Source organism: Solanum pennellii, chromosome 8, assembly GCF_001406875.1.
Source record: "Solanum pennellii chromosome 8, SPENNV200".
Lineage (NCBI taxonomy): Eukaryota > Viridiplantae > Streptophyta > Magnoliopsida > Solanales > Solanaceae > Solanum > Solanum pennellii.
The window spans coordinates 59,520,106-59,531,063 of NC_028644.1; the positions used below are offsets into that span (position 1 = coordinate 59,520,106).

General features: G+C 37.3%; 1 pseudogene; it reads left to right on the forward strand.

Moving 5' to 3' along the window:
• The first annotated feature begins 513 nt into the window (after window positions 1-513).
• On the forward strand, window positions 514-9,948 carry LOC107027777 (annotated as a pseudogene).
• The last annotated feature ends 1,010 nt before the right edge of the window (window positions 9,949-10,958 follow it).

Sequence of the window (10,958 nt, forward strand, 5' to 3'; positions counted from 1 at the left end):
TATCACTATTTTCCTCCAAATATACTTGACACTTCAAAAGGCTAACTCGCTTCTAGTTGGGATGACATGTCATTAAAGGTTTCAATGACATGTCATCCCAACTAGGAGAGAGTGAAGTTTTTGAAGTATCAAGTATATTTGGAGGAAAATAGTAATAATTGAGTGATATTTTAATCTTAAATAAAATATAAATGATATTTCAAGAATAATTCTAAACTCTATCATTTTACATCTAAATTATTAAAAGTATTTATTTTTTATCTAAACTATCAATTATTAATTTTGAAAACGTGTATTAAAAAATTATTCTCGGTGCACGTTAAGTAACGAAGTTCTCGATGCACCATAAGTAACGTTTGCTAACCTGAGCTCATCGGCGGTTGTACACAAGCAACAACGAGCTGCACCACGGCTACCGGCAAACATGGAAAAGGTTTAAAAAGGTTGAACAGTTACCCTAGACTCAGTGATTGGCTGAAACTAGAAAGCTAGTTTTACGTGGCATGGGCAACAATGCAACAGTGTTCCCATTCTGGAGAAATAAGATGGGCATCGGTTCTGAACGAGACGGAACCTGAGTGTTAAGTTCTTATTCTCGGTTGGGCTGAAGGATGCACCACTGGCGGGGAAAGCTCAGTAATACCTCCCATCACTGCAAATACAGTTCGAGGAAATCGTCAATTCCTATAAGGTATGAAGCTCGCCTGTACTTTTTTTTTTTTTTTTTGAAAAGGCTTAAGATGGTTTAGCTTAAGTGTTAAAAGTGGGAAAATGCCCTCATTGGCATGCATTAGGGAAAATGCCCTAATTCTCCAATCTGTTTTGTTCTTAATACGAATACATATTTATGAGTTTGAAAATGGGAGAGAACTCAGAGTAATGAGGTTGAAAATTTGCTATAAAACTCAAATAGTAGCTAGTGTATTTATGTTTGATAAATATACATATTTATGACATTTGTCTTGCACTTTGCACTGGATATTCTGGTATTAACTCTCAACCTTAACATGCTAATCCCTAAGCCGAGGATTTGTTATCAATTTTTTAGTTTAAAACAAACTTTCAGAACTTTCCTTTGAACTCGTAGATGGTAACGTCTATAATAAAATTCCATAAGAACCCCAAGTAGTGTTCAGATGGTTTTATGAAGATAGTGTGACAAAGTCAAGAACCCTTGTGGCTAGTAAAAACTTCGGATTTTGGAAGAACAAATCCCGTTCCGAAGAAAATCTTTGGAAGCAAAAAAGAGGGGAAAAGTACCTTCCAAGTTAGTTGTTGGAATATTACATTGTTAATGATGTTTTTCTGAACCGAAACATGTTTACCAAAATTTATGCTTTTCAATTGAAGTATCTGGTGAGAAGATTAGTGCCCGGAAGAAAACACCTTTCCAGAAGCATAAGAAGAGGAAGAGGCAAAGAAAAAGGTACGAGCTGGTAGCAATTTTGATATGTTGTGAAAATGGCATGGATGATTAATGGTCTAGCGATTTTCCATTTTGCTCACTATGTATATCTTCTATTGGCAGAGGGCAACAGCTCTTCTGTATCAAGAGTTTGTGGAAGCGTTCCAAGCGGACAATACGCCAGGTATCAAAGCATTTGCTAGAGGGGGAACCATCATTCCAAATGATAAATTGAAGATGGTTTCTGAAGGTCCGTTGCAAAAATCTGTACTATGTTTGATATTCTTCTTTCTTTGATTACGTATATTAGTCTTGTCTTATTAATTCTTACAAATAAATGACTTTTTTATTACATGAACAAATTATTAAATGTATGGACCTTTTCTATTCATTCGAGGATGGCAGGTGGAAAATGTAAAGATGAGGGGTCAGGTTTAAAGAAGGGAAGTAGGTAAACTAATGCTTTTGATTGACCATGTTGCAATGTTGCTGTAATTTAGGATGCTGAATATCAAGATTTTCATGATGATTGATCTGTTTTTCTATTTTTAGTTTTAGAACGATTCAACCCACGATAAACAAAGAGATACCTTTGTTATATTTCGTCTCTTCAACAAGTTCAATAATGAGCATAACAACCCTATTATTTAAGTGTCAGTAGCAGAACATTTTGTTAAATAAGGTATACATGTTTTTTTGCGGGTCCTAGTGCAACTGGTTTGTCTGGAAATAGACGTACCCATATTTTTCCCACATGACTTGCTTTATGTGTCATTGCTCGTCGATTGACTTGCTTCTATTTGTCTAGGTATAATCCAAGTAGGTTGAAGTGTCTATTTTTGTATATACGCCCAAACGGTCAATAATATCAGCATATGATAAATAGGATCAAACCGATTTACTAATGGGATCAGGGGCAGATCCACCTTGGTCAAAGGGGTGTCAAGCGACACTAGTTCGCCGGAAAATTGCATTGTATACAGAGGTTAAATTTTGGTTTAACATATATATATATATATATATATATATAAAAGTATAATGCTCTACCACTCTTATAACATGTAAAATGTTAAAATTAAGTTTGAACCCGCATAAAATCACATATACTGACAACCCGCCCTGCCCCACATTAGTTTTTAAAAAACCACTTCAACCCGCCCCACACAACCTCAAACCTGTCCGGCCTCGCATAGCCTAAAATCCACCCCGCTCCATTTCCATCCCTACTCCCATCCATCAAAGTACTTTAATCAAGGGACACCAATTTTAAGAGCATCGAAAACATTATTCCATAAGGAATAAGAAATATTTATGCATGCAACTTCTTTCCCATGACTTCTTTTGCAAATTTGCTAGTGTTACCTTTTTCTGAAGTGAGCAAGCTTCTCTAATTGGCCTTTTGCATTTGCATACTATGCAAAGGTCTTGTCAGGTTTCCAAGTTCTTTTGTTTTGTGACTCTCTTCATATCTAATAACAAAGGCCTTTGAACAGTGTAAAATGTACCCCATAGAGAAGGGTCTTTCTTTGAAAATGTCCCGAACATCAAATATACCATGAGCTGCACATGGAGTCCATTAAACTTATGGGAACACTCTCTTCAACATATCACCCGCTTTAACATTTTCATTTGCATTTTTTGTTACAACTTGAACAACTTTCTTTTCTCCAACCTTCTCTATGGTGTTCTGAAACAAGGAGAACATTTTGATGGAATCAGTCGACGAGTCACTCGTATCAATAACTTCAAGAATAAGCTTCCTTTTGGAGAATTCACCAACACGTTGAAAATCGTTTTTCCAGTTCTTGTCGTCCACTTATCCATCATATAGAACATCCAAACTTGTTCCTTTCTACCTGATGCTTCTCCACAATTTTTTGTCTCTTCCACTTTAGTCAGATATGGACCTCTGAATTCATGATAAGTAGGGGGCTTCATTCTTGGACCAAATTGGCCTACGGCCTCAATGAAGACTCCAAAAGCGTCGGTGTAATTGACACAATTAAAAGGGGATCCCTGCATGGTACATCCACCGTGAAAAAGCCTCAACTGCACGATCCCTCAATATATCCTTGGCACAACATCATGCAAATTTCTTTTAAGCGCTTTTCCATGTCTCGTCTCTTGACTTCTGCAGAAGTAACAATCTAAATGACCTTTCCTGCTGTTGATCCAGAACTTGAAGAGACTGTTTTTGAAGTAAGCGACAAATCAACAGCTTCACCTTCTTCCATTTCATCATCATCAGCGCCAACTCTACTGATCACTAGGCACCAGTTGGTTGCACATATATCTATTTTTACAGAAATGCATTACGGTCTTTCAAGAGTTTATCCCATGGTTTGTAACCTTGGATTGATGCCCTTTTCCCCCACAAACTAGTATCAAAATGAACAAATTAGCATCTGAAATCTGGTCCTATTTTGAGTTCATTTTGCTATGATTTGGTCCCTTGTCTGGCTACAAAATGGCCCCTTGGTATAGTATAACATTCGCTGTGTATTTCTTCTGACAAGGCTAACTAACTCCAAAAGCTGGAGGTATTTCCATATCGTCCTTACTGTTCCCTTTTTTTGCTCCTTTGAATTTGCGTATGTGTATTTGAAAAGAAACCAGGCAAATTATAGGATCCCGTGATAGGTTTTGCCATCTACCTAAATATTCAGTGAATATTTCAAAAGAAAATTCTTTGTTGCGAGGGAAGATAATATATCCTACAGGCTACAACTGAGAATAGGTTAGAGAGCAATGAATTCTCTATGCCCATAAGAAGAAAACACAGTGAATTGATTAAAAGCGTTTTTGCTTGTTATTAAATATCTGATCACTGGCTTCTTTCTTCTTTAATTGGTTATATTGGTACAAATCAATGTGTCATTAATGGTTTACTCGTCTTTATTGCTGCTCTGAAGAAACATACAAATACCTACACATGGGTGGTTATCATGTGATGCTACTTTCGGTTTACTTGTAATATATGTATAATTCATCTTATATCAAACATCTCCTTGATCATTTATCTTTTATGTTCTTCCTTTTTTAAATTATTGATCCTGTCACTTTTCAAGGATAAGATTATTGGTAGCAATTATTCTGGAATGTTTCCTGTGTACTGCAGGTATGTGCCCACCTCCTATGACAACTGAGGGCAGAGATCATGAGAAGGTCAGTGGGTGTTTGAAATCTCTTTGGTGTAAGAGTAGTTATCTTGTAACTTCTAGATATTTATTATGTTGGTTACTTCTAGCAGGAGGAGGACAAGCCAAGGTAAAAAGAGAAGGGCAAGGCTAGGAACATTGATAATTTCATGGAGGAACTGAAACACGAACAAGAAATGAGGGGAAGGCGTAACCAAGACCGTGAACAGTGGCGTGATCGTCATACTGAAAATTCTGCTGTAAGTGAATTTGCGATTGGCAAAGAAAAAAAATGTTAGATTGTTTTTCTAATCTTCTTCCTTTTTTTTCTTGGATTCATGAATCAGATCTGAGGAGATTTGACAAAAAGTCAAGATAACGTATGATTTAATAGCTTCTATTCAGATTGAACACGGTAAAACTTGAGGAGTGTTGGGTGCATTAAAAAAATTGTAGACAGTTAATTACATCATGTTCTATCGATGATATCTAGATCTGAATCTTTTGTAGGAACTGGAGAAGTTATTTACAGTACTTAGAAGATTACTTTTACCACATCTAGTGTAGATACACAAGTTTTGCACGAATCTTACATGTACACATCTTGTTGTAATTGCTGATGTGCTATGAGTGTGCACTATCAGTTTTATCAGAGCAGTACTTCAACGACTATGAATATATGATATTATCACGTGATCACAATTTGTCATACTATTTGTATCTATGGTCCATTTCCTTCATTAACATGTAGGATCTGAAACATAAATTGATCTTTTCATGCATCTGGTCATCTTAAAATGAATTTTCCTTTATATCACCCTGTGCGCACCCAAAGGTTAGTGGTTGCGGGTTCCCTTGTCATAAAAAAGATGAATTTTCCTTTATGGATTTGTGTTATATATCGGATGAAGGAAAACAGTTACATCTTTGATGATCATTTCTTCAACTTTATCATTTCCGTCCACCTTATAGGACTCTTTCTCACTCTCTGCTACTCATTGGACCACTAAACACCCCAAAGGCCTATCCCAGCCCTCTATTGTCTGAACATGCCCCCAATATCTACATCTGGTCTATATCTGAAAATGTTTTAGGCAATGATCATTTGTCAAATATATTTACTTGGAAAAATAGTGATGTAAAATATGTTATGCCTAACCAAATGGAGGTTTGATATGACCTCTTGTTGTGTCACAATGATGATATTTATATATCCTAAAATCTTCCTCTTTCCTCAGCAATCTAGTCGGTTTGATAAACTGCCCGATGACTTTGATCCTAGTGCAAGGCCTGGATCATTTGATGATGGAGACCCACAAACAACAAATCTCTACGTAGGAAATCTATCACCTCAGGTAAGGTTTTTGTGCTTAATTTTCTATCATTGGTTTTTGCTTTAGGTGTTTCTTTTGTGTGATTCCTATTGATTTTATTTATTTGCAGGTTGATGAGAATTTTTTTTTGCGCATATTTGGGAGATTTGGCCCCATTGCAAGTGTAAAAACAATGTGGCCAAGGACAGAAGAAGAAAGAAGACGGCAGAGGAATTGTGGTTTTGTATCTTTCATGAATAGAGCTGATGCTCAGGCTGCAACAGATGAGATGGAAGGTTACCTTCATTTTTTTTTGGATGACAAGGGAAACCCGCAGCTGCTACCCTTTGGGTGCGCACAGGGTAAAATCCCCGATCCTATACAATAGCTCGCAAACCACATAGGAGAGGTAACCCGCACTAGGCGAGCCCGGTGCGGCGAGCTCGGCCCGGAAGGCAAACCCCTTGCTTTTGCTGGGAAAGGGTTTCGAATTTGAGACTTCCAACATAGAAGTCCCAAGCTCAAACCTCCAACATGGAAGTTATCTTCAGCTTCTTGATTTGAATGTAAATTTATTTCTTTATTTATTTTTTTGTTTAATAATTGTGATTCGTGTTGCTCTTAATAGGAACACTTCTATTCCCCCCCCCCCCTTAGTTTTTCCTCCCTCCAGACGTTTAGGAATAGTTCATTAGGTTCTTAGTGCTTGACCAAGTTGACTTTTTTTTTTGAAGTACATAATTATAGGATCCTCAATGACAAGTGTCAGTAGCCTCGGTAAGATAAAGTAGTTAAATGGGATATATGTCTGTTTAAAAACATACATTTGGAGTTTCTCCTAAGGCTTTGTTCTAGTGGTAAGAGCGCAACACGTGAAGTAGGATCATGTCAGGGGTTCGAACCCTGCTGCAAATGAAAGACTGGTATTTAGGTGGAGAAGGCCCATTATCCACCAAATCTCGAACTGTGCGCCACCAGCCTGGTATATTCAAGAAAGTGCCTATACATGCGGTATAGAGAAATAAGTCCGACGAAGGTGATGGAATGCTAATATAGATTACATGCACGAGTTTGTAAGGGGCGCAGAATACATGTCTTAGATCTTATAAATAAGGACATTCAGCTTTTCTTTTGGAAGCTGACTGTTGATGTACATACTTTTGGAAGCACTTTCTTAGTGCTATTTCAATTTTCAATCAGCCTGTCTTCTGATGTGTGATTTTGTACACATGTATTATTCTTGAGTATCTCCAATCTATAATGAAGATGATTACTAAGCACTTTTTCCTATTTCATCTGATGCATTTTTTTGGTTCTGCAGGTTCTCACTCCAAATGTACCTGATATCATGGTTGTTCCGCCTGAGGATGATCATCTATGCCACATTATTGATTCTATGGCTGCGTGTGTTCTTGACGGAGGTTGTGCTTTTGAACAAGCCATAATGGAGCGAGGCTGTGGAAATCCTCTCTTTAGTTTCTTGTTTGAGCTTGGCTCAAAGGGGCATACTTACTTTATTTGGAGGCTTTATTCTTTTGCTCAGGTAACCTGCTGCAGCTGTAAAGTCTGGATAAATATTATTGCAATTGTTTTCTTCCTGTTAAATGGAGTTAATAATACTTATGACATCACTTCATCTATCACTTTTATCATCCATGTGGATACTTCAAACAACGTTTCAATGTCGGAAAGCCAATAACTTCATGCAGTTGTAGATGACTAGAGTTTTGTTCTTGTCAATTATTGTTTCTCTTTCCATGTTATGCAAATCAATATGACTAATTGTACTTATGATATAATCAATCAGTGAAATACTTCATTTGTCTGATACCCTTTGCAGGAATTAGTAAATTTTGTCCTCTTATGCTAGTCTTTTCTCACTAATAATACTTTTTATTTTATTAAAAAAACACAGGGAGATACTCTTCAATGGTGGAGGACTATCCCTTTCATCATGATAACTGGTAGTGGGAGGTAATGCATTGTTCCAGCTTATATCATCTTTCATTTACACATTGCATATTCACCTTTACTTTTGCTGAAGGATCAGATGTTTGATGCATGTGCGTGTCAGTTCCTGAATGCATCACTTTTCAAGTCACTCTGTTTCTTAGGAAGTTTCTACCAATATTCCCCAGCAGGATATGCTTGCTATGAAAGAAATCATTTAAATACACTTTATCTTCCAATTTTTGCAAAGGCTTTGATGAAATCCTGCAACTTTTTTAGAAGTTCTCCTTGAAGATTGGTTTCTTTCTTCAAATATAACAAATTTACATATGCAGATGGATACTACCCTCTCTACCAACACCAAAAGGAGCTGATCATGAAAAAGAATCTGGGAGCATATATGCTGCTGGAAGAAGCAGGGTGTGCCCTTGCTAGCTTTCTGTTCCAAGGCATTTAAGAGTTCGCATACTTTGAAACTTAAGTAAAGTTTCTTTGTGATTGATGTTTCTTTCTATACTTTGTTCAGTGAGTGGAGGTTGTTATACTCTAGGTGTTTTGATGATCCTCACAAATGCGGGGACCTGGTCCCTAGCAGATTGCTCTCGTCTAGATACAAATGGGGTACAACTGTAAAGCTGTTATGTCAGGTGGTAGGTGAAAAGTGCAGTGTCCTACACTAATAGGAAAAGCAAACGAGATTGTATGTTTCAGTATCTCACAAATGCTTGCAGGGTCCTAGTCCCCCGCAGAGTTTTCTCCATCAGGTGCATAATGGAATACAGTTGTAAAAGATGTCCGCATCAAAAGTTTGGTGAAACGTTAGCGTACTACACCAATCAGAATGGACCCAATTGTTTGTCCAACGGTCAATAACTCTTTATGGTTGACTTAGTCAACATGACAAATAACAAATAAATTCATTCAAAGAAGAAAGTCAACAACAAACATTTTCAAGACTCACAAAGAAGTTTGCAAGGGACCTGGTCCCTGCAAGACTGCGATATGAAAAGGTGACAAGATAACTGTCAGAAAAGATGTCACTTCTAATGTGGTAGGTGCACAACTTTCCCAATAGCAGACCTTCCGCCAATGGGATGGTCTCAACGAATTTGTGGTGTTTTATAAAATCTCTTTCCAACAAACACAAATTCAAGACTTGGCAAACTAAACTTGGATTTTCTCTGAAAATTCACAAGCTTGAAAAGGTCATCTTCAAGGTAGAACAATACTCATACTCAACAAAAGGATCTGATAAGAGTACTGAAGCATCTTTGTTGAGTTTGAGTTTTGTGTCTATCATTTCATAGTTTTTGCAACTTGAAAACATCGGAAGAACTCTTGCAAAGGCTGAGCAAAAGAAGTCAAGAAGTATTCCAAGATCAACTCAAAATCAGAAAGAGCTAGAAGCTAAGATATCTTAGGAGTATTTTTTTTAAACATATGTAAATCTGTTCCTAAACTTATAAAGGAATCAGATTGTTTTGGTTTGTTAAAAAGTCTAAGTTAGTTGTGTCCAACTGATTTAGTGGGCAACCTTGTGTGTTGCTTAGTCAAATTCGAAGTCATCCGGAGCGTGGTGATTTAGTGGGCAACCTGCGTGTTGCTTAGTGAATTCTAAGTTGTCTAGTGGTGATAACTTAGTGGGCAGAGTTAAATCTGCTTAGGCTCTTCAAGCAATAGAGTTGTTGCTTGGTTGTGAGATTAATAATTTCTTCTCATTTGGTTGTAATCGGGTTTCACATTTGCTTGTGAAGGTTAGTGAAAACAATTGAAAATCCTGTGTTGAGCAAGGAGGTTTCCACGTAAACTGCTTGTGTTGTTTTCTGTCTTTACTTACTCTTCGTTCTTACTTCGAGTGTGTTAAGGTTTCTGGTCCGTTGACTGATAGTGAACGCACGTATTCTAACAGAGGTTGAACGAACATTGACTGACATATGCTCCGTTTAGTGACTCTAGAAAGAAGTCAAATATAAGAAACAATGGGTTTTGCTTTGGACAATGCTGATGCTGCTAGAGAGGTAACCTTTAAGTTGGTTTCATGCAGCAGTGGAAGAGCTCACTTGTGCGTGAAACTTTTCTTTCATATTTAACCTTCCAGAGGCAAATTTGCTAATTTTGTACTGTGCTGTGTCAGTGTTCATAATGTTTCTCGTTGCCCCTTGCACTTGCATCTATTTCGGCTGATTTTTTGTTTTGTAACATTAAGATAAGATTTAGCATGATCTGTTACATGTACACTGATACGCTCAAATTATACCTCCCTAAAGTAGCATAAGCGATTGTTATCAAGTAGAGAACCCAACTAGTAGGTTGGGGTAGATCCCACGAGGAAAATGGTTTAGACTTAACTTTAACTCACGATTACATCTATTTAGTCAATATCTTTCCAAAGCAAGAAAGTAAAGGGGGGTTTTGTGAAACAAATTCTTTTAATAGTGTAATTAGCAGTTAAACAAAAATAAATTTTGGTTTTATCAAGATGAGAGAGTAACTAGGGTATATGTGTTTCCACAGGTTCATAACGCGGTATTCCTAGCAATAGCAATCCTTTGCTAGTGTATTACATGCAAAGTGATAAGTTAGGTATCTCTAAATTCTTGGTCTGATATCTAGAGAATTTCACCCCGCACCGTGGTCTGGCTACGTGTCTATAATTTACTAACCCTTACCATTACCTCATATTAGACATCATAATCGATGTATGACTTAGTTATTACTTTGCACCAAATGACACTAGCCTATTAGATTTATGTTGATAATCCTCGGATGACACCCTCTTTGAATCAAACGACGGACCAACAGCACGGTTCGTCGATCCACCTACGGGCCGTCGATGCCCCTCCGTAGCTCCATACATAGAATCTTCCAAAATCGGATACTGGACCTTTCTCTGAACCAAATGACGGTTCACCAGTACGGGCCATCAATCAATCGACGGACCGTCATTGCCTCTCGTAGTTCACACTTGGTCAGACTTCCCCAATTTTCCTCCACTATCCTGATCTGCTCATTTATGGTCACCAACTACGGTCATGTGCTATTACAAAACTCCACAAATTGAGAAGAAGTGTCCTCCATTTTCAGACCTTAAAGCCTTAATACTAAGATTACATTGATTTTCTACTAAAGCTTTAAATTGTTTAAAAACATCAA